The 24,095-nt window shown below is 38.2% G+C and overlaps 12 non-coding genes across 12 annotated transcripts; all 12 read left to right on the forward strand.

Moving 5' to 3' along the window:
- The first annotated feature begins 7,150 nt into the window (after positions 1 to 7,150).
- Positions 7,151 to 7,223, forward strand: trnak-uuu (transfer RNA lysine (anticodon UUU)). The gene has a single exon. It is a non-coding gene; the product is annotated as a tRNA-Lys (tRNA).
- A 1,210-nt stretch (positions 7,224 to 8,433) lies between these two features.
- Positions 8,434 to 8,506, forward strand: trnak-uuu (transfer RNA lysine (anticodon UUU)). Its single transcript has one exon. It is a non-coding gene; the product is annotated as a tRNA-Lys (tRNA).
- Positions 8,507 to 9,183: 677 nt separating this feature from the next.
- Positions 9,184 to 9,256, forward strand: trnak-uuu (transfer RNA lysine (anticodon UUU)). The gene has a single exon. It is a non-coding gene; the product is annotated as a tRNA-Lys (tRNA).
- A 4,354-nt stretch (positions 9,257 to 13,610) lies between these two features.
- On the forward strand, positions 13,611 to 13,683 carry trnan-auu (transfer RNA asparagine (anticodon AUU)). The gene has a single exon. It is a non-coding gene; the product is annotated as a tRNA-Asn (tRNA).
- A 573-nt stretch (positions 13,684 to 14,256) lies between these two features.
- Positions 14,257 to 14,329, forward strand: trnak-uuu (transfer RNA lysine (anticodon UUU)). Its single transcript has one exon. It is a non-coding gene; the product is annotated as a tRNA-Lys (tRNA).
- A 575-nt stretch (positions 14,330 to 14,904) lies between these two features.
- trnak-uuu (transfer RNA lysine (anticodon UUU)) lies at positions 14,905 to 14,977 on the forward strand. Its single transcript has one exon. It is a non-coding gene; the product is annotated as a tRNA-Lys (tRNA).
- A 575-nt stretch (positions 14,978 to 15,552) lies between these two features.
- On the forward strand, positions 15,553 to 15,625 carry trnak-uuu (transfer RNA lysine (anticodon UUU)). The gene has a single exon. It is a non-coding gene; the product is annotated as a tRNA-Lys (tRNA).
- A 251-nt stretch (positions 15,626 to 15,876) lies between these two features.
- Positions 15,877 to 15,949, forward strand: trnak-uuu (transfer RNA lysine (anticodon UUU)). Its single transcript has one exon. It is a non-coding gene; the product is annotated as a tRNA-Lys (tRNA).
- A 4,437-nt stretch (positions 15,950 to 20,386) lies between these two features.
- trnak-uuu (transfer RNA lysine (anticodon UUU)) lies at positions 20,387 to 20,459 on the forward strand. Its single transcript has one exon. It is a non-coding gene; the product is annotated as a tRNA-Lys (tRNA).
- A 252-nt stretch (positions 20,460 to 20,711) lies between these two features.
- trnan-auu (transfer RNA asparagine (anticodon AUU)) lies at positions 20,712 to 20,785 on the forward strand. The gene has a single exon. It is a non-coding gene; the product is annotated as a tRNA-Asn (tRNA).
- A 2,497-nt stretch (positions 20,786 to 23,282) lies between these two features.
- trnak-uuu (transfer RNA lysine (anticodon UUU)) lies at positions 23,283 to 23,355 on the forward strand. Its single transcript has one exon. It is a non-coding gene; the product is annotated as a tRNA-Lys (tRNA).
- A 575-nt stretch (positions 23,356 to 23,930) lies between these two features.
- On the forward strand, positions 23,931 to 24,003 carry trnak-uuu (transfer RNA lysine (anticodon UUU)). Its single transcript has one exon. It is a non-coding gene; the product is annotated as a tRNA-Lys (tRNA).
- Positions 24,004 to 24,095: the final 92 nt, after the last annotated feature.

Below are 24,095 nucleotides of genomic sequence, written 5' to 3' on the forward strand. Positions count from 1 at the left end.
TTTTTTTTTTTTTTTTAAAAAAAAAACCCCTTTTTTTTTTTAAAAAACCATAAAAAGGGGTTTTTTTTAAAAAAAAAAAAGGGGAAAAAAAATTTTTCCCAAAAAAAAATTTTTTCCTTTTTTTTCCCGGGGAAAATTTTTTAATCGGGGCCGGGGAAAAATTTTTAAAAAATTTTTTTTTGGCCCTTTTTAATTTTTTTTAAAAATTTTTCCCCCCTTTTTTTTTTTTTTCCCAAAAAAGGTTTTTCCAAACCCCGGGAAAAATTTTTAAAAAAAAAAACCCCTTTTTTTAAAAAACCCCCCAAAAAATTTTTTTTTTTTCCCAAAATTTTTTTTTTTGGGAATTTTTTTGGAAATTTTTTTTTGGTTTTTTTTTTTAAAACCAAAAAATTTCCCATTTTTTTGGGTTTTAAAAAAATTTTTTGGGGTTTTCCAAAACCCTTTTTCCCCTAACCAAAGGGGGTTTTTCCCTTTTTTGGGGCCCCCAAAAAAACCCCTTTTTTTTTTTTCCAAGCCCCTTTTGGAAAAATTTTTAAAGGGGGCCGGGAAAAACCCCCCCTTTTTTTTCTTTTTTTTTTTCCCCTTTTTAAAAATTTAAAAAAAAATTTTTTTAAATTTCCCAATTAATTTGGAAAAAATTTTCCCCCCCCTTTTTAATAAAATTTTGGAAAAAAATTTTAATTTTAAAAAAAATTTTTCCCAAAAAAAAATTTTTTTCCTTTTTTTTCCCGGGGAAAATTTTTTAATCGGGGCCGGGGAAAAATTTTTAAAATTTTTTTTTTTCCTTTTTAAAACCCCCGGGGGGGCCCCCCGGCCCCTTTTTTGGTTTTTGGGAAAAAAAAAAGGGTTTTTCCCCAAAAATTTTTTTAAAAACCTTTTAAGCCAAAAAGGGGTTTTCCCTTTTTTTAGGGAAAGGGTTCCCCCCCTTTTTTTTTCCAAGCCCCAAAACCCCCCTTTTTTAAAGGGGGGGGGAAAATTTTTTTTTTTCCCCGGCCTTTTTCCCCTTTTTTAAAAATTTAAACCCCCTTTTTTAATTTTTTTGGGTTTTAAAAAAATTTTTTGGGTTTTCCAAAAAATTTTTCCCCCCTTTTTTGGGGAAACCAACAAAAAATTTTTAAAAATTTTTTAAAAAATTTTTTCCAAGCCCCTTTTGGAAAAATTTTTGGGGGGGGCCGGGCCAACCCCTTTTAAATTTTTTTTTTTTTTTTTTAAAAACCTTTTTTAAATAAAAAAAATTTTTTCCCATTTTTTTGGGAAAAAAAAAAATTTTTTTTTTTCCAAAAAAAAAAACCCCCCCTTTTTGGGGGAAAAAAAAAAAAGGGGGGGAAAAAATTTTTTAAAAAATTTTTTTTTTTTCCCAAAACCCCCCTTTTTTAAAGGGGGGGAAAAAAAATTTTTTTTTTTCCCTTTTGGCCTTTTTAAAAACCTTTTTTTTTTTTCCCCCCCTTCCTTTTTAAAATTTGGGGTAATTTTTTTTTTTTTTAAAAAAAATTTTCCCACCCCCCCGGGGTTTTTTTTTAAAAAAAAAAAGGGGCCCCAAAAATTTTTTAAAAAATTTTTTTTGGGGGTTCCTTTTTTGGTAAACCCCCAAAATTGGGGGTTTGGGGGAAAATTTTTTTTTTTAAATTTTTTCATTTAAATTTTTTTTTTTTAAAAAAAATTTTGGCCCCCCCCCTTTTTTTTTTTTTTAATAAAAAAAAAAATTTTTTTTTCCAAAAAAAAAACCCCCCCCTTTTTTGGGGTTTAAAAATTGGGGGGAAAAATTTTTTTTTAAAAATTTTTTTTTTGGGGGTTCCTTTTTTGGTAAATTAAAAATTTTCGGGGCCGGGGGTTAACCCTTTTGGTTTTTTCCCCTTTTTTTTTTTCCCCCAAAAGGTAATTTCCAAAGGGGGGGGGAAAAAAAAAAATTTTTTTTTTTTAAAAAATTTAATTTAAAAAAATTTTTTTCCCAAAAAAATTTTTTTCCCCCCCCAAAAAAGGGTTTTTTTTAAACAAAAAATTTTTAAAATTTTTTAAAAATTTTTTTTTTTTTTTTTTGGGGGGGGGGGGTTTAAGGGGGGGGGCCCCCCTTTTTTTTTTTTTTTTTAAGGGCCCCCTTTAAGGGGGCCCCCCCTTTTTCCCAATTTGGGTTTTCCCCCCCTTTTTTTCCCCTTTTTTTAAAAAAAAAACCCCCCCCCAAAAAAGGGAAATTTTTTTTTTTTGGGGTTTTTTTTTCCCCCCCTTTTAAACCTTTTTTTTTAAAAAAATTTTTTTGGGGGGGGGGCCCCCCTTTTTTTTTAAAAAATTTTTTTTTTTTTTTTTTCCCCCTTTAAGGGGGCCCCCCCCAAAAGTCCATTTTGGGTTTTTCCCCCAAAAATTTAATAAAAATTTTTAAAAAAAAAATTTTAAAAAACCCCCCCCAAAATTTTTTTTTTTTTCCCCCCCGTTCTTTTTAAAAAATTTTTTTTTCCTTTTTTTTTTAAAAAAATTTTTTTTGGGCCCAAGGGGTTTTTTTAAAAAATTTTTTTTTTTTTTTTTTCCCCCTTTAAGGGGGCCCCCCCCAAAAGTCCATTTTGGGTTTTTCCCCCAAAAATTTTTTCCCAAAGTTTTTTTAAAAAAACTTTTTTCCCCCCCTTTTAAAAAACCCCCAAAATTAATTTTTCCAGGGAAAACCCTTTAAAAAAAAAAATTTTTTAATTTTTTTTTGGGGGGGAAAAAAAAAAAATTTTTTGGGTTTTTTTTTGGGGTTTTTTTTTTTGGGGGGGCCCCCTTTTTTAAAAAAATTCCCCTTTGGCCAAAACCCCCTTTTTTTATTTTTTTTTTAAAAAAAAAACCCCCTTTTTTTCCAAAACCCTTTTCCCCCCCTTTTAAAAAAACCCCCAAAATTAATTTTTCCAGGGAAAATTTTTTCCCGGGAAAAATTTATTTTAAGGGGGGGGGGAAAAAAAAGGGGGGCCGGGGGTTAACCCTTTTGGTTAAATTTTTACTTTTTGGATTCCCAATTTTAATTTTTAAAAAAAATTTTGGCCCCCCCCCTTTTTTTTTTTTTTTTTAAAAAAAAAACCCCCTTTTTTTCCTGAAAAAAAAAAGAAAATTTTGGGAAAAAAAGGGGGGGGAAAAAATTTTTTAAAAAAACCCCTTTCTTTTTTTAATTTTTTTTTAAAAAAAAGGGGGGCCGGGGGTTAACCCTTTTGGTTTTTTTTTTTTTTTTTTTCCCCTTTTTTAAAAAAAACCCCCTTTGGCCAAAACCCCCTTTTTTTATTTTTTTCCCCCTTAAAAAGGGGTTTTTTTTTAAAAAACCCCAAAAGAAAATTTTGGGAAAAAAAGGGGGGGTTTTTAAAAATTTTTTAAAAACCTTTTTAAGGGGGGGGGGAAAAAAAAGGGGGGCCGGGGGTTAACCTTTTTGGTTTTTTTTTTTTAATTTAATTTTTTCCCCCCCAAAAAGGAATTGGAAAAAAATTTTTTTTTTTAAAAAACCCCGGATTTTTAACCCCCCAAAAATTTTTTCCCCCCCCTTTTTTTTAATTTTTTTTTTTTAAAACCCGCCCCAAAAACCTTTTTAAACCTTTTTTAATTTTTTGGGATTTTTTAGGGGGGGGGCCCCCCTTTTTTTTTAAATTTTATTTTTTTTTTTAAAATTTTTTTTTGGGGGCCGGCCCCCCCTTTTTCCCAATTTGGGTTTTCCCCCCCTTTTTTTTTTTTTTTAAAAAAATTTTTTTCCCCCCCCTTTAAAAAAATTTTTTTAAACAAAAAACCCCCCTTTTTTTTTAAAAAAAAAATTTTTTTTGGGGGTTTTTTTTAATTTTTTGGGATTTTTTTGGGGGGGCCCAAGGGGTTTTTTTAAACCCCTTTTCCTTTAATTCCTTTTTTTTCCCCTTTTTTTTTTCCCCCCCCCCCCGGGGGGTTTAATTTAAAACCAATTGGTTTCCCCAAAAAGGTTTTTAAAAAAAAATTCCCTAACCCCCGGGGAAATTTTTTTTAAAAAAAAAAACCCCCCCTTTTTTTTAAAAAAGGGGGGGGTTTTTTTTTAAAAGGGGCCTTTTTGGGGGTTTTTAATTTTTTTGGGAAATTTTTTTCCAAAATTTTTTTAAAAAAACGGGGAAATTTTCCCTTTTTAATTTTTTTTTTTTTTTTTTAAAAAAAAAAAATTTTTAAAACCGGAATTTTTTTTTTTAAAAAAGGGGGGGTTTTTAAAAAAAAAAAATTTTTTTTAAACCCTTTTTCCCCCCAACCGGGGGGGTTTTTTTTTTTTTTTTTTCCCCCCGGGGTTTTTAACCTTTTTTGGGGAATTTCCCCCCGGGAAAAAATTTTTTAAAGGTTAAATTTTTTTTTTTAAAAAAATTTTTTCCCCGGAATTTTTTTTTTTAAAAAAGGGGGGGTTTTTAAAAAAAAAAACAATTTTTTTAAAAAACCCTTTTTCCCCCCTTTTTAAAGGGGGACCAAATTTAACCCCTTTTTTTTCCCCTTTTCCCCCAAAATTTTTTTTAAAAACCCCGGAATTTCCCCCCGGGTTTAAAAATTTTTTAAAAAGGTTAAATTTTTTTTTTTAAAAAAAATTTTTTAAAAAAATTTGGGAAAAATTTTTTTTTGGGGAAAAAAAATTTTTTTTAAAAATTTTTTGGAAAAATTTTTTTTTAAAAGGGGTCGGGGACCAAATTTAACCCCTTTTTGGGTTCCCCTTTTTTTAACCTTTTTTTTTTTGGGAATTCCCCCCCGGGAAAAAGGAGGCCCGGTTTTTTCCCAAAATTCTTTTTTTTAAACCTTTTTGGGGAAAAAATTTTTTTTGGGGGGGGTTTTAAAACCCTTTGGGTTTTTAAAAAATTTTTTTTTAAAAAAAACCCCCAAAGGGGGTTGGGATTTTTCCTTTTTGGGGCCCCTTTTGGGGTTTTTAACCTTTTTGGGAAAAAGGGCCCCCCTTTAAACCCCCCCAAAAATTTTTTAAAATTTTGGGTTTCACCAAAATTTTTTTCCCCAAAAAAAAAAAAGGGGGGCCCCCCCTTTTTCCCAAATTTGGGGGTTTTTCCCCCGGGGGTTTTTTTTTTTAAAAAAATTTTTTTAACCGGAAACCTTTGGGAAAAATTTTTTTTTGGGGGGGTTTTTTTTTTTCCCCCCCCTTTTTTTTCCCCCCCTTTTTTTTTTGGGAAAACCCCCCCTGGGGTTTTTTGGAAAAAAATTTTAATTTTTTAAAAAAAATTTTTTTTTAAAAAATTTTTTTCCCCAAAAAATTCCGGGGGTTTTTAAAAATTTGGGTTAACCCCCCAAAAAATTTTTTTTTTAAAAAATTTTTCCCCAAAAAAAATTTTTTTTTTGGTGGAACCCTTTTTTGGGGTTCCGGGTTAAATTTTTTTTTTTTCCAAAATTCCTTTTTGGAAAATTTTCCCAAAAAAAAAAAAAATTAATTTTTTTTTTTTTAAAAAAAAAACCAAACCCCGGGGGTTTTTAAAAAAGGGGGTTAACCCCCTTTTTTTTTAAAAAAAATTTTTTTTTTTTTTTGGGGGGTAAAACCCTTTTTTGGGGTTCCGGGTTAAATTTTTTTTTTTTTTTTTTTTGGGGCCCCTTTTTTGGGGGGTTTTTGGGAAAAAAACCCCGGGTTTTTTAAAAAATTTTTCCTAAAAACCCTTTTTTCCCCCAAAAAAAGGGGAAAAATTTTTTAACCCCGGGGGTTAACCCCCCAAAAGGGTTTTTTTTTTTAAAAAACCCCCTTTCCCGGGGGGAAAAAAAAATTTTTTTTGGGGGCCGGGGCCCGGTTTTTTTTAAAAAATTTTCCCTTTTTTTTTTTTAAACCCCCCAAAAAATTTTTTTTTAAAAAAAATTTTTTTTTTAAAAATTTTTTGGGAAAAAAATTGGTTTTTAAAAACCCAAAAACCCCCTTTTCAAGGGCCCAAAATTTTAAATTTTTTAAAAATTTTTTTTAAAAATTTTTTTTTTCCCCCCCCCCAAAAAAAGGGGGGCCATAAATTTTTTTTTTCCCCCCGGGCCCCCTTTGGGGGGTTTTTAAATTTTTAATTTCCATTTTTTTTTAAAAAGGGGGTTTTCCAAAAAAATTTTTTGGAAAACCCCTTTTTTTCCCTTTTTTTTTGGGGTTTAAAAAGGGAAACCTTTTAACCTTTTTTAATTTTTTTAAAAAATTTAAATTTTTTTTTTTTTCCCCCCCCCCAAAAAAAAAAGGCCGGTTTCCCCCCTTTTTTTTTTTTAAAAAAACCCCTTTTTTAAATTTAAAAATTTTTAATTTTTTTTTTTAAAAAAAAAAAAATTTTTTTTTTTTTTTTTTTTTTTCCCCAAAAAAAACCCCGGGGCCCGGGTTTAACCCTTTTTAAAAAAACCCATTTTTTTAAAAATTTTTTTTGACCCTTTTTTTTGGGGTTTTTTAAAGGGGGGAAATTTTTTTTTTCCCCCCTTTTTAAAAAAAATAAAAACCCCCCTTTTTAAAACCCCCCCCAAAAAATTGGGGAAAAACCCCAAAAAAAAAAGGGGGGGCCCCCCCTTTTCCCCCCGGGGGGGGGCCCGGGGTTTTTTTTTAAAAAAAACCCCTTTCCCCCCTTTAAAAAACCGGGGGGGGCCCAAAAACCCCTTTTTAAAAAACCCCCCCAAACCCCCCCTTTTCCCCCCCACCCCCCCCGGGGAAAACAAATTGGGGGCCTTTTAAAAAACCCAAATTTTTTTTTTCCCCCCAAAACCAAAAAAGGGGGGGGGGTTTAAAAAAAAACCCCCCTTTTTTAAAAAAAAATTTTTTTTTTGGGGGAAAATTTTTTTTTCCCCCGGGGGGCCTTTGGGGGGGGGGGGCCCCCCCCAAAAAAAAAAAAAATTTTTTTTTTTTTTAAAAAAAAAAGGAAAGGGGTTTTAAAAAAAAAAAACCCAACAAAACCCCAAAAAAATTTTTCCCGGCCCCCCCCCCCTTTTTTAAAAAAAAAAAATTTTTTAAAAAAAAGGGGGGTTTTTAAAAAAAAAATTTTTTTAAATTTTTTTTCCCCTTTTAAAGGGTTTTAAAAAACTGAGTCCTTTATTTGGTAAATTCTCAGCTCATTTGGACTTCTCAATAACCTGTTGGTTTGCCAAACTACATGCAACTTGGCATCAACCTTCCTACAGTCCATATATTGATGGTAATTTACCAACAGATTAAGGTTTCATCGCAAACAGATCTTTTCCTGAAAAACACCTCATATCCGAAGCCTGGATAGCTCAGTCGGTAGAGCATCAGACTTTTAATCTGAGGGTCCAGGGTTCAAGTCCCTGTTCAGGCGGTAAATCTTATCTTCATTTGAGTTCGTAGTTTGGGACACTCTCATCAAGGAGGCCAGCTTGTAGCCAAGACTGAGTCCATCATTTGGTTAGTTCTCAGATCACTTGGACTTCTCAACAACCTGTTGGTTTGCCAAACTACATGCAACTTGGCATCAACCTTCCTACAGTCCATATATTGATGGTAATTTACCAAACAGATTAAGGTTTCATCACAAACAGATCTTTTCCTGAAAACACCTTTTTGAAGCCTGGATAGCTCAGTCGGTAGAGCATCAGACTTTAATCTGAGGTCCAGGGTTCAAGTCCCTGTTCAGGCGGTAAATCTTATCTTCATTTGAGTTCCTAATTTGGTACACTCTCTCATCAAGGAGGCAGCTTGTAGCCAAAGACTGAGTCATTATTTGGTTAGTTCTCAGCTCACTTGGACTTCTCCATAACCTGTTGTGGTGTCAAACTAGCTGCAACTTGGGATCAACCTTCCTACAGTCCATATATTGATGGTAATTTACCAACAGATTAAGGTTTCATCGCAAAACAGATCTTTTCCTGAAAACACCTCATCAAGCCTGGATAGCTCAGTCGCTACAGCACCACATCTTTAATCTGAGGGTCCAGGGTTCAAGTCCCTGTTCAGGTGGTAAATCTTATCTTCATTTGAGTTTGTAGTTTGGGACACTCTCTCATCAAGGAGGCCAGCTTGTAGCCAAGACTGAGTCCATCATTTGGTTAGTTCTCAGCTCACTTGGACTTCTCAATAACCTGTTGGTTTGCCAAACTACATGCAACTAGGCGTCAACCTTCCTACAGTCCATATATTGAAGGTAATTTACCAACAGATTAAGGTTTCATCGCAAACAGATCTTTTCCTGAAAAACGTATCCTTTAGAAGCCTGGATAGCTCAGTCGGTAGAGCATCAGACTTTTGATCTGAGGGTCCAGCATTCAAGTCCCTGTTCAGGCGGTAAATCTATCCATTTGAGTTCCTAATTTGGTACACTTTCTCATCAAGGAGGTCAGCTTGTAGCCATGACTGAGTCCTTTATTTGGTAAATTCTCAGCTCATTTGGACTCCTCAATAACCTGTTGATTTATCAAACTACATGCAACTTGGCATCAACCTTCCTACAGTCCATATATTGATGGTAATTTACCAACAGATTAAGGTTTCTTCGCAAACAGATCTTTTCCTGAAAAACACATCATTTTGAAGCCTGGATAGCTCAGTCGGTAGAGCATCAGACTTTTAATCTGAGGGTCCAGGGTTCAAGTCCCTGTTCAGGCTAAAATTCATTCTCTCATTTGAGTCTTTAATTTGCACGCTTTTCATCAAGGAGGTCAGCTTGTGGCCATGATCAGTCTCATTTGTTAAGTTCTCAGCTCATTTGGACTTCTAATAACCTGTTACTATACAAACTACATGCAACTTGGCATCAACCTTCCATGGTAGTCCATATTGAAGGTAAATTTTACTAACAGATTATGTCAATTTAGTAGACTTTTTCCTGAAAATATGATTATTTTGAAGCCTGATATTTAATAGTAGAGCATCAGGCTTTTAATCTGAGGGTCCTGGGTTCAAGTCCTCAATTTAAAGTGTAAATCTTATCTCCATTTGACCATAATTTGGTACACCTCTCATCAAGGAGGCTGTTTGTAGCCATGACTGAGTCCTTTATTTCCAGGGTTCAAGTCCCTGTTCAGATGGTAGATCTTATCTTCATTTGAGTTCTTAGTTTGGTGACACTCTCTCATCAAGGAGGTCAGCTTGTAGCCAAGACTGAGTCCATCATTTGGTTAGTTCTCAGCTCACTTGGACTTCCTCAATAACCCTGTTGGTTTGCCAAAACTACATGCAACTTGGCATCAACCTTCCTACAGTCCATATATTGATGGTAATTTACCAACAGATTAAGGTTTCATCGCAAACAGATCTTTTCCTGAAAAACACCTCATATCGAAGCCTGGATAGCTCAGTCGGTAGAGCATCAGACTTTTAATCTGAGGGTCCAGGGTTCAAGTCCCTGTTCAGGCGCTAAATCTTATCTTCATTTGAGTTTGTAGTTTGGGACACTCTCTCATCAAGGAGGCCAGCTTGTAGCCAAGACTGAGTCCATCATTTGGTTAGTTCTCAGCTCACTTGGACTTCTCAATAACCTGTTGGTTTGCCAAACTACATGCAACTTGGCATCAACCTTCCTACAGTCCATATATTGATGGTAATTTACCAACAGATTAAGGTTTCATCAAGAAACAGATCTTTCCTGAAAACACCTCATATTGAAGCCTGGGTGGCTCAGTCGGAAGAGCATCGGACTTTTAATCTGAGGGTCCAGGGTTCAAGGCCCGATTCAGGCGGTAAATCTTATCTTCATTTGAGTTCCTAATTTGGTACACTCTCATCAAGGAGGTCAGCTTGTAGCCAAGACTGAGTCCATCATTTGGTTAGTTCTCAGCTCACTTGAACTTCTCAATTAACTGTAGATTTACCAAACTTCATGTGAATTAGGGCCCTGAACCTTTCCTACAGTCCATATATTGGAAGGTACTACCAACAGACAAGGCTCATCGCAAACAGATCTTTTCCTGAAAACATATCTGAAGTCTGGATAGCCCAGCCCAGAGCATCGACTTTTAATCCGAGGAACTGTATCGTCCTGTCTAGGAAAAGAATCTATCTCTTCATTTGAGTTCCGAATTCAAATAGCCATCAAGGAGGTCAGCCAGCCAAAGAATTGAGTCCTGGCTTATTAGTTCTGGCCCATTTGGACTTCTCAATAACCTATTGGTTTGCCAAACTACATGCAACTTCAAGTAATCAACCTTCCTAAGAATCATATATTGAAGGTAATTTCACTGTCAGATTAAGATCTTTCCAATATCATTCTAGTTTCGATAGCTCAGCTCTAGGAGCATCAGGCTTTTTAACTGAGGTCCAGGGTTCAAGTCCCGTTCAGGCGTGTAAATTCATTCTACTTGAGTTCATAATTGTACACTCTCCTCATCAAGGAGGTCAGTTTGTAGCGACTGAGTCCTTGTTGGTAAATTCTCGTCGTCGGACTTCAATAACCCGTTGGTTTGCCAAACCATGCAACTGCATCAACCTTCCAAAGTCTAAGGCATTGATGTACTGACAATGATTAAGGTTTCATCGCAGCTAGACTTTTCCCAAAACACCCTCATCGAACCCTGATGAGCTCCAGTCAGAGTAATACTTAATCTGAGGTCCAGGTTCAAGTCTCGTTCAGGCGGTAAATCTTATCTTCACTTGAGTTCAGTTTGGGGACACTCTCACTGGAGAAGCCAAGACTGAGTCCACTTACCTGTTGTCTTTGACTACTCTGGACTTCTCAACTCCGTTGAATACAACCATATGTAACTTGGCATCAACCTTCCTACAGTCCATATATTGATGGTAATTTCATCAACAGATTAAGGTTTCATCGCAAACAGATCTTTTCCTGAAAAACACCCTTTAACAAAGCCTGGATAGCTCAGTCGGTAGAGCATCAGACTTTTTAATCTGAGGTCCAGGGTTCACATCCTTTTGAAGCCTGATAGCTCAGTCGTAGAGTATCAGACTTTTAATCTGAGGGTCCAGGGTTCAAGTCCCTGTTCAGGCGGTCAATCTTATCTTCATTTGAGTTCCTTAGTTTGGGACACTCTCTCATCAAGGAGGCCAGCTTGTAGCCAAGACTGAGTCCAAATTGCCTATATAACAGTCATACTGATTCCTTAATAACCTGTTGTCACAAACTACATGCAATTTGGCATCAACCTTCCTAAAGTCCATATATCAGATGGTAATTTCATCAACAGATCAAGGTTTCATCACAAACAGATCTTTCCTAAAACATATCTTTGGAAGCCTGAGAGCCTATCGGTATAATTGGGACTTTAATCTGAGGGTCCAGGACCAAGTCCCTGTTCAGGTGTTAAATCTATCTTCCATTTGAGTTCTAATTGTAGAATTCTCATCACATGAGGTCAGTCAGCCAAGACTGAGTCCATCATTTGGTTAGTTCTCAGCTCACTTGGACTTCTCAATAACCTGTTGGTTTGCCAAACTCCATGCAACTTGGCATCAACCTTCCTACAGTCCATATATTGATGGTAATTTACCAACAGATTGAGGTCTCATCGCAAACAGATCTTTTCCTGAAAAACACCTCATATCGAAGCCTGGATAGCTCAGTCAGAAAATAATTAACTTGAGGGTCCAGGTTCGGGTCCCCTGTTCAGTATGTAAATCTTATCTTCATTTGAGTTCTAGTTTTAGAAGCACTCTCCTCACTAAGAGGAAGAGCTTGTAGCCAAGACTGAGTCCATCATTTGGCTAGTTCTCGTACCACTTGACCTCTCAATAACTGTTAATACAACCCATGCAAATTTAAAACAACCTCTCCCAGTCCATAATATTTGCATTTACTCAGATTGAGGCCTCACCTGAAACAGATCTTTCCTGAAAACACCTCACATCGAAGCCTGAGTGTCAATGGGTAGAACATCAGACTTTTAATCTGAGGGTCCAGGGTTCAAGTCCCTGTTCAGGCGCTAAATCTTATCTTCATTTGAGTTTGTAGTTTGTGACACTCTCTCATCAAGGAGGCCAACTTGTAGCCAAGACTGAGTCCATCATTTGTTTAGTTCTCAGCTCACTTGGACTTCTCAATTAACTGTAGATTTACCAAACTTCATGCAACTAGGCGTCAACCTTCCTACAGTCCATATATTGAAGGTAATTTACCAACAGATTAAGGTTTCATCGCAAACAGATCTTTTCCTGAAAAACACATCATTTTGAAGCGTGGATAGCTCAGTCGGTAGAGCATCAGACTTTTAATCTGAGGGTCCAGGGTTCAAGTCCCTGTTCAGATGGTAAATCTTATCTGAGTTCCTAATTTGGTACACTCTCATCAAGGAGGTCAGCTTGTAGCCAAGACTGAGTCCATCATTTGGCTAGTTCTCAGCTCACTTGGACTTCTCAATTAACTGTAGATTTCAAACTACATGCAACTTGGCATCAACCTTCTGCAGTCCATATATTGATGGTAATTTACCAACAGATTAAGGTTTCATCGCAAACAGATCTTTTCCTGAAAAACACCTCATATCGAAGTCTGGATAGCTCAGTCGGTAGAGCATCAGACTTTTAATCTGAGGGTCCAGGGTTCAAGTCCCTGTTCAGGCAGTAAATCTTATCTTCATTTGAGTTCGTAGTTTGGGACACTCTCTCATCAAGGAGGCCAGCTTGTAGCCAAGATTGAGTCCATCATTTGGTTAGTTCTCAGCTCACTTGGAATTCTCAATAACCTGTTGGTTTGCCAAACTACATGCAACTTGGCATCAACCTTCCTACAGTCCATATTGATGGTAATTATCAACCTTACAGTCCATATATTGATGGTAATTCTACCAACAGATTAAGGTTTCATCGCAAACAGATCTTTCCCTGAAAACACTGTATATCGATGCCTGGATAGTCTACTGTGAGCATCAGACTTTAATCTGAGGGGTCCAGTTCAAGTCCCTGTTCAGGTGGTAACTATCTTCATTTGAGTTTGTAGTCAGTATTAATTCCTCTCATCAAGGAGGCCAGCTTGCAGCCAAGACTGAGTCCATCATTTGGCTGAGTTCTTACCACTTCGGACTTCTAACAACTGTAGATTTACCAAACTTCATGCAACTAAGTAACCTTCCTACAGTCCCATATTGATGGTAATTTACCAACAGATTAAGGTTTGGATCGCAAACAGATCTTTCCAAAAACACCTCCATATTGAAGCTCTACCTGATAGCTGAGCTCAGTAGAGCATCAGACTTTAATCTGAGGGTCCAGGGTTCAAGTCCCTGTTCAGGCGTAAATCTTATCTTCATTTGAGTTCGTAGTTGGGACACTCTCTCATCAAGGAGGCCAGCTTGTATCAGCCAAGACTGAGTCCATCACTGGTTAGTTCCTCAGCTCACTTGGACTTCTAACACAGATTTACCAAATCATGCAACTAGGCGTCAACCCTTCCTGAAGCAGTCCATATATTAGCAATTTAACAACAGATTATGTCGATCTAAACAGATCTTTCCTAAAAACGTATCCTTTGTAGCCTGAGATCAATATATCATCTTGATCTGGGAGGGTCCAGCACCAAGTCCCCTGTTCAGGCGGTAAATCTGTATTCCCATCGAGTTCGTGTTTGGGACATCATCAAGGAGGCTAACAAGACCGAGTCCATCATTTGGTTATCACTGGGATTCCTCAATAACCTGTTGGTTTGCCAAACTACATGCACCTGGCATCAACCTTCCTAAAATCGATATATTGATGGTAATTTACCAACAGATTAAGGTTTCATCGCAAACAGATCTTTTCCTGAAAAACACCTCATATGGAAGCCTGGATAGCTCAGTCGGTAGACCATCAGACTATTAATCTGAGGGTCCAGGGTTCAAGTCCCTGTTCAGGTGTTAAATCTTATCTTCATTTGAGTTCTCAATTTGGTATACTTTCTCATCAAGGAGGTCAGTGTAGCCATGACTGAGTCCTTTATTTGGTTAGTTCTCAGCTCATTTGGACTACTCAATAACCTATTGGTTTGCCAAACTACATGCAACTTGGCCTCAACTTTCCTACAGTCCATATATTGAAGGTAATTTACTGGGGCAACAGATTAAGGTTTCATCGCAAACAGATCTTTTCCTAAAAACACATCCTTCGAAGCCTGGATAGCTCAGTCGCAGAGCATCAGACTTTTAATCTGAGGGTCCAGGGTTCAAGTCCCTGTTCATGCGGTAAATCTTATCTTCATTTGAGTTCATAGTTTGGGACACTCTCTCATCAAGGAGGCCAGCTTGTAGCCAAGACTGAGTCCATCATTTGGTTAGTTCTCAGCTCACTTGGACTTCTCAATAACCTGTTGGTTTAGCAAACCATGCAACTTGGCATCAACCTTCCTACAGTCCATATATTGATGGTAATTTACCAACAGATTGAGGTCTCATCGCAAACAGATCTTTTCCTGAAAAACACCTCATATCGAAGCCTGGATAGCTCAGTCGGTAGAGCATCAGACTTTTAATCTGAGGGTCCAGGGTTCAAGTCCCTGTTCAGGCGCTAAATCTTATCTTCATTTGAGTTTGTAGTTTGTGACACTCTCTCATCAAGGAGGCCAGCTTGTAGCCAAGACTGAGTCCATCATTTGGTTAGTTCTCAGCTCACTTGGACTTCTCAATTAACTGTAGATTTACCAAACTTCATGCAACTAGGCGTCAACCTTCCTACAGTCCATATATTGAAGGTAATTTACCAACAGATTAAGGTTTCATCGCAAACAGATCTTTTCCTGAAAAACACATAGCTTTGAAGTCTGGATAGCTCAGTCGGTAGAGCATCAGACTTTTAATCTGAGGGTCCAGGGTTCAAGTCCCTGTTCAGGCGGTAAATCTTATCTTCATTTGAGTTCGTAGTTTGGGACACTCTCTCATCAAGGAGGCCAGCTTGTAGCCAAGACTGAGTCCATCATTTGGTTAGTTCTCAGCTCACTTGGACTTCTCAATAACCTGTTGGTTTGCCAAACTACATGCAACTTGGCATCAACCTTCCTACAGTCCATATATTGATGGTAATTTACCAACAGATTAAGGTTTCATCACAAACAGATCTTTTCCTGAAAAACACCTCATATCGAAGCCTGGATAGCTCAGTCGGTAGAGCATCAGACTTTTAATCTGAGGGTCCAGGGTTCAAGTCCCTGTTCAGGCGGTAAATCTTATCTTCATTTGAGTTCGTAGTTTGGGACACTCTCTCATCAAGGAGGCCAGCTTGTAGCCAAGACTGAGTCCATCATTTGGTTAGTTCTCAGCTCACTTGGACTTCTCAATAACCTGTTGGTTTGCCAAACTACATGCAATTTGGCATCAACCTTCCTACAGTCCATATATTGATGGTAATTTACCAACAGATTAAGGTTTCATCGCAAACAGATCTTTTCCTGAAAAACACATCATTTTGAAGCCTGGATAGCTCAGTCGGTAGAGCATCAGACTTTTAATCTGAGGGTCCAGGGTTCAAGTCCCTGTTCAGGTGTTAAATCTTATCTTCATTTGAGTTCCTAATTTGGTACACTCTCTCATCAAGGAGGTCAGCTTGTAGCCAAGACTGAGTCCATCATTTGGTTAGTTCTCAGCTCATTTGGACTACTCAATAACCTATTGGTTTGCCAAACTACATGCAACTTGGCATCAACTTTCCTACAGTCCATATATTGAAGGTAATTTACCAACAGATTAAGGTTTCATCGCAAACAGATCTTTTCCTGAAAAACACATCCTTTTGAAGCCTGGATAGCTCAGTCGGTAGAGTATCAGACTTTTAATCTGAGGGTCCAGGGTTCAAGTCCCTGTTCAGGCGGTAAATCTTATCTTCATTTGAGTTCTTAGTTTGGGACACTCTCTCATCAAGGAGGCCAGCTTGTAGCCAAGACTGAGTCCATCATTTGGTTAGTTCTCAGCTCACTTGGACTTCTCAATAACCTGTTGGTTTGCCAAACTCCATGCAACTTGGCATCAACCTTCCTACAGTCCATATATTGATGGTAATTTACCAACAGATTGAGGTCTCATCGCAAACAGATCTTTTCCTGAAAAACACATCATTTTGAAGCCTGGATAGCTCAGTCGGTAGAGCATCAGACTTTTAATCTGAGGGTCCAGGGTTCAAGTCCCTGTTCAGGCGGTAAATCTTATCTTCATTTGAGTTCGTAGTTTGGTACACTCTCATCAAGGAGGTCAGCTTGTAGCCAAGACTGAGTCCATCATTTGGTTAGTTCTCAGCTCACTTGGACTTCTCAATTAACTGTAGATTTACCAAACTACATGCAACTTGGCATCAACCTTTCTACAGTCCATATATTGATGGTAATTTACCAACAGATTAAGGTTTCATCGCAAACAGATCTTTTCCTGAAAAACACCTCATATCGAAGTCTGGATAGCTCAGTCGGTAGAGCATCAGACTTTTAATCTGAGGGTCCAGGGTTCAAGTCCCTGTTCAGGCAGTAAATCTTATCTTCATTTGAGTTCGTAGTTTGGGACACTCTCTCATCAAGGAGGCCAGCTTGTAGCCAAGATTGAGTCCATCATTTGGTTAGTTCTCAGCTCACTTGGACCTGTTGGTTTGCCAAAACTACATGCAACTTGGCATCAACCTTCCTACAGTCCATATATTGATGGTAATTTACCAACAGATTAAGGTTTCATCGCAACAGATCTTTTCCTGAAAACACATCATATTGAAGCCTGGATAGCTCAGTCGGTAGAGCATCAGACTTTAATCTGAGGGTCCAGGTTCAAGTCCTGTTGAGCTGGTAAATCTTATCTTCATTTGAGTTCCTAATTTGGTACACTCTCTCATCAAGGAGGTCTGCTTGTAGCCAAGACTGAGTCCATCATTTGGTTAGTTCTCAGCTCACTTGGACTTCTCAATAAACTGTAGATTTACCAAACTTCATGCAACTAGGCGTCAACCTTCCTACAGTCCATATATTGATGGTAAATTACCAACAGATTAAGGTTTCATCGCGCAAAACAGATCTTTTCCTGAAAAACACATCCTATTGAAGCCTGGATAGCTCAGACGGTAGAGCATCAGCCTTTTAATCTGAGGAACCAGGGTTCAAGTCCCTGTTCAGGTGTTAAATCTTATCTTCATTTGAGTTCGTAATTTGGGACACTTTCATCAAGGAGGTCAGCTTGTAGCCAAGACTGAGTCCATCATTTGGTTAGTTCTCAGCTCATTTGGACTTCTCAATAACCTGTTGGTTTGCCAAACTACATGCAACTTGGCATCAACCTTCCTACAGTCCATATATTGAAGGTAATTTACCAACAGATTAAGGTTTCTTCGCAAACAGATCTTTTCCTGTAAAACACATCATTTTGAAGCCTGGATAGCTCAGTCGGTAGAGCATCAGACTTTTAATCTGAGGGTCCAGGGTTCAAGTCCCTGTTCAGGTGGTAAATCTTATCTTCATTTGAGTTCCTAATTTGGTACACTCTCTCATCAAGGAGGTCAGCTTGTAGCCAAGACTGAGTCCATCATTTGGTTAGTTCTCAGCTCACTTGAACTTCTCAATTAACTGTAGATTTACCAAACTTCATGCAACTAGGCCTCAACCTTCCTACAGTCCATATATTGAAGGTAATTTACCAACAGATTAAGGTTTCATCGCAAACAGATCTTTTCCTGAAAAACATGTCCTTTTGAAGCCTGGATAGCTCAGTCGGTAGAGCATCAGACTTTTAATCTGAGGGTCTAGGGTTCAAGTCCCTGTTCAGGTGTTAAATCTTATCTTCATTTGAGTTCCTAATTTGGTACGCTTTCTCATCAAGGAGGTCATCTTGTGGCCATGACTGAGTCCTTTATTTGGTTAGTTCTCAGCTCATTTGGACTACTCAATGACCTATTGGTTTGCCAAACTACATGCAACTTGGCATCAACCTTCCTACAGTCCATATATTAAAAGTAATTTACCAACAGATTAAGGTTTCATCGCAAACAGATCTTTTCCTGAAAAACACATCATTTTGAAGCCTGGATAGCTCAGTCGGTAGAGCATCAGACTTTTAATCTGAGGGTCCAGGGTTCAAGTCCCTGTTCAGATGGTAAATCTTATCTTCATTTGAGTTCCTAATTTGGTACACTCTCTCATCAAGGAGGTCAGCTTGTAGCCAAGACTGAGTCCATCATTTGGTTAGTTCTCAGCTCACTTGAACTTCTCAATTAACTGTAGATTTACCAAACTTCATGCAACTAGGCCTCAACCTTCCTACAGTCCATATATTGAAGGTAATTTACCAACAGATTAAGGTTTCATCGCAAACAGATCTTTTCCTGAAAAACATGTCCTTTTGAAGCCTGGATAGCTCAGTCGGTAGAGCATCAGACTTTTAATCTGAGGGTCCAGGGTTCAAGTCCCTGTTCAGGTGTTAAATCTTATCTTCATTTGAGTTCCTAATTTGGTACGCTTTCTCATCAAGGAGGTCATCTTGTGGCCATGACTGAGTCCTTTATTTGGTTAGTTCTCAGCTCATTTGGACTACTCAATAACCTATTGGTTTGCCAAACTACATGCAACTTGGCATCAACCTTCCTACAGTCCATATATTGAAGGTAATTTACCAACAGATTAAGGTTTCATCGCAAACAGATCTTTCCTGAAAACACCTCCTTGAAGCCTGGATAGCTCAGTCGGTAGAGCATCAGACTTTAATCTGAGGGCCCAGGGTTCAAGTCCCTGTTCAGGTGGTAAAATCTTATCTTCATTTGAGTTCCTAATTTGGTACACTCTCATCAAGGAGGTCAGCTTGTAGCCAAGACTGAGTCCATCATTTGGTTAGTTCTCAGCTCACTTGAACTTCTCAATTAACTGTAGATTTACCAAACTTCATGCAACTAGGCCTCAACCTTCCTACAGTCCATATATTGAAGGTAATTTACCAACAGATTAAGGTTTCATCGCAAACAGATCTTTTCCTGAAAAACATGTCCTTTTGAAGCCTGGATAGCTCAGTCGGTAGAGCATCAGACTTTTAATCTGAGGGTCCAGGGTTCAAGTCCCTGTTCAGGTGTTAAATCTTATCTTCATTTGAGTTCCTAATTTGGTACACTTTCTCATCAAGGAGGTCAGCTTGTGGCCATGACTGAGTCCTTTATTTGGTTAGTTCTCAGCTCATTTGGACTACTCAATAACCTATTGGTTTGCCAAACTACATGCAACTTGGCATCAACCTTCCTACAGTCCATATATTGAAGGTAATTTACCAACAGATTAAGGTTTCATCGCAAAACAGATCTTTTCCTGAAAACACATCATTTTGAAGCCTGGATAGCTCAGTCGGTAGAGCATCAGACTTTTAATCTGAGGGTCCAGGGTTCAAGTCCCTGTTCAGGTGGTAAATCTTATCTTCATTTGAGTTCTAATTTGGTACACTCTCTCATCAAGGAGGTCAGCTTGTGGCCAAGACTGAGTCCATTATTTGGTTAGTTCTCAGCTCACTTGAACTTCTCAATTACCTGTAGGTTTCACAAACTTCATGCAACTTGGCCTCAACCTTCCTACAGTCCATATATTGAAGGTAATTTATCAACAGATTAAGGTTTCATCGCAAACAGATCTTTTCCTGAAAAACACATCATTTTGAAGCCTGGATAGCTCAGTCGGTAGAGCATCAGACTTTTAATCTGAGGGTCCAGGGTTCAAGTCCCTGTTCAGGTGGTAAATCTTATCTTCATTTGAGTTCCTAATTTGGTACACTCTCTCATCAAGGAGGTCTGCTTGTAGCCAAGACTGAGTCCATCATTTGGTTAGTTCTCAGCTCACTTGGACTTCTCAATAACCTGTTGGTTTGCCAAACTACATGCAACTTGGCATCAACCTTCCTACAGTCCATATATTGATGGTAATTTACCAACAGATTAAGGTTTCATCGCAAACAGATCTTTTCCTGAAAAACACTTCATATCGATGCCTGGATAGCTCAGTCGGTAGAGCATCAGACTTTTAATCTGAGGGTCCAGGGTTCAAGTCCCTGTTCAGGTGGTAAATCTTATCTTCATTTGAGTTCCTAATTTGGTACACTTTCTCATCAAGGAGGTCAGCTTGTGGCCATGACTGAGTCCTTTATTTGGTTAGTTCTCAGCTCATTTGGACTTCTCAATAACCTAGTGGTTTGCCAAACGACATGCAACTTGGCATCAACCTTCCTACAGTCCATATATTGATGGTAATTTACCAACAGATTAAGGTTTCATCGCAAACAGATCTTTCCTGAAAACACATCATTTGAAGCCTGGATAGCTCAGTCGGTAGAGCATCAGACTTTAAATCTGAGGGTCCAGGGTTCAAGTCCCTGTTCAGGTGGTAAATCTTATCTTCATTTGAGTTCCTAATTTGGTACACTTTCTCATCAAGGAGGTCAGCTTGTGGCCAAGACTGAGTCCTTTATTTGGTTAGTTCTCAGCTCATTTGGACTACTCAATAACCTATTGGTTTGCCAAACTACATGCAACTTGGCATCAACCTTCCTACAGTCCATATATTGAAGGTAATTTACCAACAGATTAAGGTTTCTTCGCAAACAGATCTTTTCCTATAAAACACATCATTTTGAAGCCTGGATAGCTCAGTCGGTAGAGCATCAGACTTTTAATCTGAGGGTCCAGGGTTCAAGTCCCTGTTCAGGCGGTAAATCTTATCTTCATTTGAGTTCGTAGTTTGGGACACTCTCTCATCAAGGAGGCCAGCTTGTAGCCAAGACTGAGTCCATCATTTGGTTAGTTCTCAGCTCACTTGGACTTCTCAATAACCTGTTGGTTTGCCAAACTACATGCAATTTGGCATCAACCTTCCTAAAGTCCATATATTGATGGTAATTTACCAACAGATTAAGGTTTCATCGCAAACAGATCTTTTCCTGAAAAACACCTCATATATGGAAGCCTGATAGCTCAGTCGGTAGACCATCAGACTATTAATCTGAGGGTCCAGGGTTCAAGTCCCTGTTCAGGTGTTAAATCTTATCTTCATTTGAGTTCCTAATTTGGTACACTTTCTCATCAAGGAGGTCAGCTTGTGGCCATGACTGAGTCCTTTATTTGGTTAGTTCTCAGCTCATTTGGACTACTCAATAACCTATTGGTTTGCCAAACTACATGCAACTTGGCATCAACCTTCCTACAGTCCATATATTGAAGGTAATTTACCAACAGATTAAGGTTTCATCGCAAACAGATCTTTTCCTGAAAACACATCATTTTGAAGCCTGGATAGCTCAGTCGGTAGAGCATCAGACTTTAATCTGAGGGTCCAGGGTTCAAGTCCCTGTTCAGGTGTTAAATCTTATCTTCATTTGAGTTCCTAATTTGGTACGCTTTCTCATCAAGGTGGTCAGCTTGTGGCCGTGACTGAGTCCTTTATTTGGTTAGTTCTCAGCTCACTTTGACTTCTCAATAACCTATTGGCTTGCCAAACTACATGCAACTTGGCATCAACCTTCCTACAGTCCATATATTGAAGGTAATTTACCAACAGATTAAGGTTTCATCGCAAAACAGATCTTTTCCTGAAAACACTATATCGATGCCTGGATAGCTCAGTCTGTAGAGCATCAGACTTTAATCTGAGGGTCCAGGGTTCAAGTCCTGTTCAGGTGTTAAATCTTATCTTCATTTGAGTTCCCTAATTTGGTACACTTTCTCATCAAGGAGGTCAACTTGTAGCCATGACAGAGACCTTCATTTGGTAGATTCTAAGCTCATTTGGACTACTCAATAACCTGTTGATTTACCAAACTACATGCAACTTGGCATCAACCTTCCTACAGTCCATATATTGAAGGTAATTTACCAACAGATTAAGGTTTCTTCGCAAACAGATCTTTTCCTGAAAAACACATCATTTTGAAACCTGGATAGCTCAGTCGGTAGAGCATCAGACTTTTAATCTGAGGGTCCAGGGTTCAAGTCCCTGTTCAGGTGGTAAATCTTATCTTCATTTGAGTTCCTAATTTGGTACACTCTCTCATCAAGGAGGTCTGCTTGTAGCCAAGACTGAGTCCATCATTTGGTTAGTTCTCAGCTCACTTGGACTTCTCAATAACCTGTGATTTACCAAACTACATGCAACTTGGCATCAACCTTCCTACAGTCCATATTAATGGTAATTTACCAACAGATTAAGGTTTCATCGCAAACAGATCTTTTCCTGAAAAACACCTCATATGGAAACCTGGATAGCTCAGTCGGTAGAGCATCAGACTTTTAATCTGAGGGTCCAGGGTTCAAGTCCCTGTTCAGGCGGTAAATCTTATCTTCATTTGAGTTCGTAATTTGGTACACTTTTCTCATCATAGAGGTTTTCGCTTTGTATTGACTGAGTCCTTATTTGGTTAGTTCTCAGCTCATTTTACCACTATCAACCTATTGACACATGCAACTTGGCATCAACCTTCCACAGTCCATATATTGGCTGCAATTTCACCAATGATTGCTCCATCGCAAACAGACCTTTCCTGAAAACACGCCTTTGAAGCCTGGATAGCTCTCAGTCGGTAGAAGCACGTACCTTTTAATCTGAGGGTCCGGTGGGTCAAGTCCTGTTCAGGTGTTAAATCTTATCTTCATTTAAGCTCACTAATATTTGGCACTAAATACCTCATCATAGAGGTCAGCTTGTGGCCATGACTGAGTCCTTTATTTGGTTAGTTCTCAGCTCATTTGGACTACTCAATAACCTATTGGTTTGCCAAACTACATGCAACTTGGCATCAACCTTCCTACAGTCCATATTGAAGGTAATTTACCAACAGATTAAGGTTTCATCGCAAACAGATCTTTTCCTGAAAAACATGTCCTTTTGAAGCCTGGATAGCTCAGTCGGTAGAGCATCAGACTTTTAATCTGAGGGTCCAGGGTTCAAGTCCCTGTTCAGGTGTTAAATCTTATCTTCATTTGAGTTCCTAATTTGGTACACTTTCTCATCAAGGAGGTCAGCTTGTGGCCATGACTGAGTCCTTTATTTGGTTAGTTCTCAGCTCATTTGGACTACTCAATAACCTATTGGTTTGCCAAACTACATGCAACTTGGCATCAACTTTCCTACAGTCCATATATTGAAGGTAATTTAACAACAGATTAAGGTTTCATCGCAAACAGATCTTTTCCTTGAAAAACACATCCTTTTGAATCCTGGATAGCTCAGTCGGTAGAGCATCAGACTTTTAATCTTTGGGTCCAGGGTTCAAGTCCCTGTTCAGGCGGTAAATCTTATCTTCATTTGAGTTCATCATTTGGTTCACTTTCTCATCAAGGAGATCAGCTTTAGGCCATGACTGAGTCCTTTATTTGGTTAGTTCTCAGCTCATTTGGACTACTCAATAACCTATTGGTTTGCCAAACTACATGCAACTAGGCCTCAACCTTCCTACAGTCCATATATTGAAGGTAATTTACCAACAGGTTAAGGTTTCTTCGCAAACAGATCTTTTCCTGAAAAACACATCCTTTTGAAGCCTGGATAGCTCAGTCGGTAGAGCATCAGACTTTTAATCTGAGGGTCCAGGGTTCAAGTCCCTGTTCAGGCGGTAAATCTTATCTTCATTTGAGTTCGTAGTTTGGGACACTCTCTCATCAAGGAGGCCAGCTTGTAGCCAAGATTGAGTCCATCATTTGGTTAGTTCTCAGCTCACTTGGACTTCTCAATAACCTGTTGGTTTGCCAAACTACATGCAACTTGGCATCAACCTTCCTACAGTCCATATATTGATGGTAATTTACCAACAGATTAAGGTTTCATCGCAAACAGATCTTTTCCTGAAAAACACCTCATATCGATGCCTGGATAGCTCAGTCGGTAGAGCATCAGACTTTTAATCTGAGGGTCCAGGGTTCAAGTCCCTGTTCAGGTGGTAAATCTTATCTTCATTTGAGTTCCTAATTTGGTACACTCTCTCATCAAGGAGGTCTGCTTGTAGCCAAGACTGAGTCCATCATTTGGTTAGTTCTCAGCTCACTTGGACTTCTCAATTAACTGTAGATTTACCAAACTACATGCAACTTGGCATCAACCTTTCTACAGTCCATATATTGATGGTAATTTACCAACAGATTAAGGTTTCATCGCAAACAGATCTTTTCCTGAAAAACACTTCATATCGATGCCTGGATAGCTCAGTCGGTAGAGCATCAGACTTTTAATCTGAGGGTCCAGGGTTCAAGTCCCTGTTCAGGCGGTAAATCTTATCTTCATTTGAGTTCGTAGTTTGGGACACTCTCTCATCAAGGAGGCCAGCTTGTAGCCAAGACTGAGTCCATCATTTGGTTA

This window comes from Pseudoliparis swirei, chromosome 11, assembly GCF_029220125.1.
Source record: "Pseudoliparis swirei isolate HS2019 ecotype Mariana Trench chromosome 11, NWPU_hadal_v1, whole genome shotgun sequence".
Taxonomy (NCBI): Eukaryota; Metazoa; Chordata; class Actinopteri; order Perciformes; family Liparidae; genus Pseudoliparis; species Pseudoliparis swirei.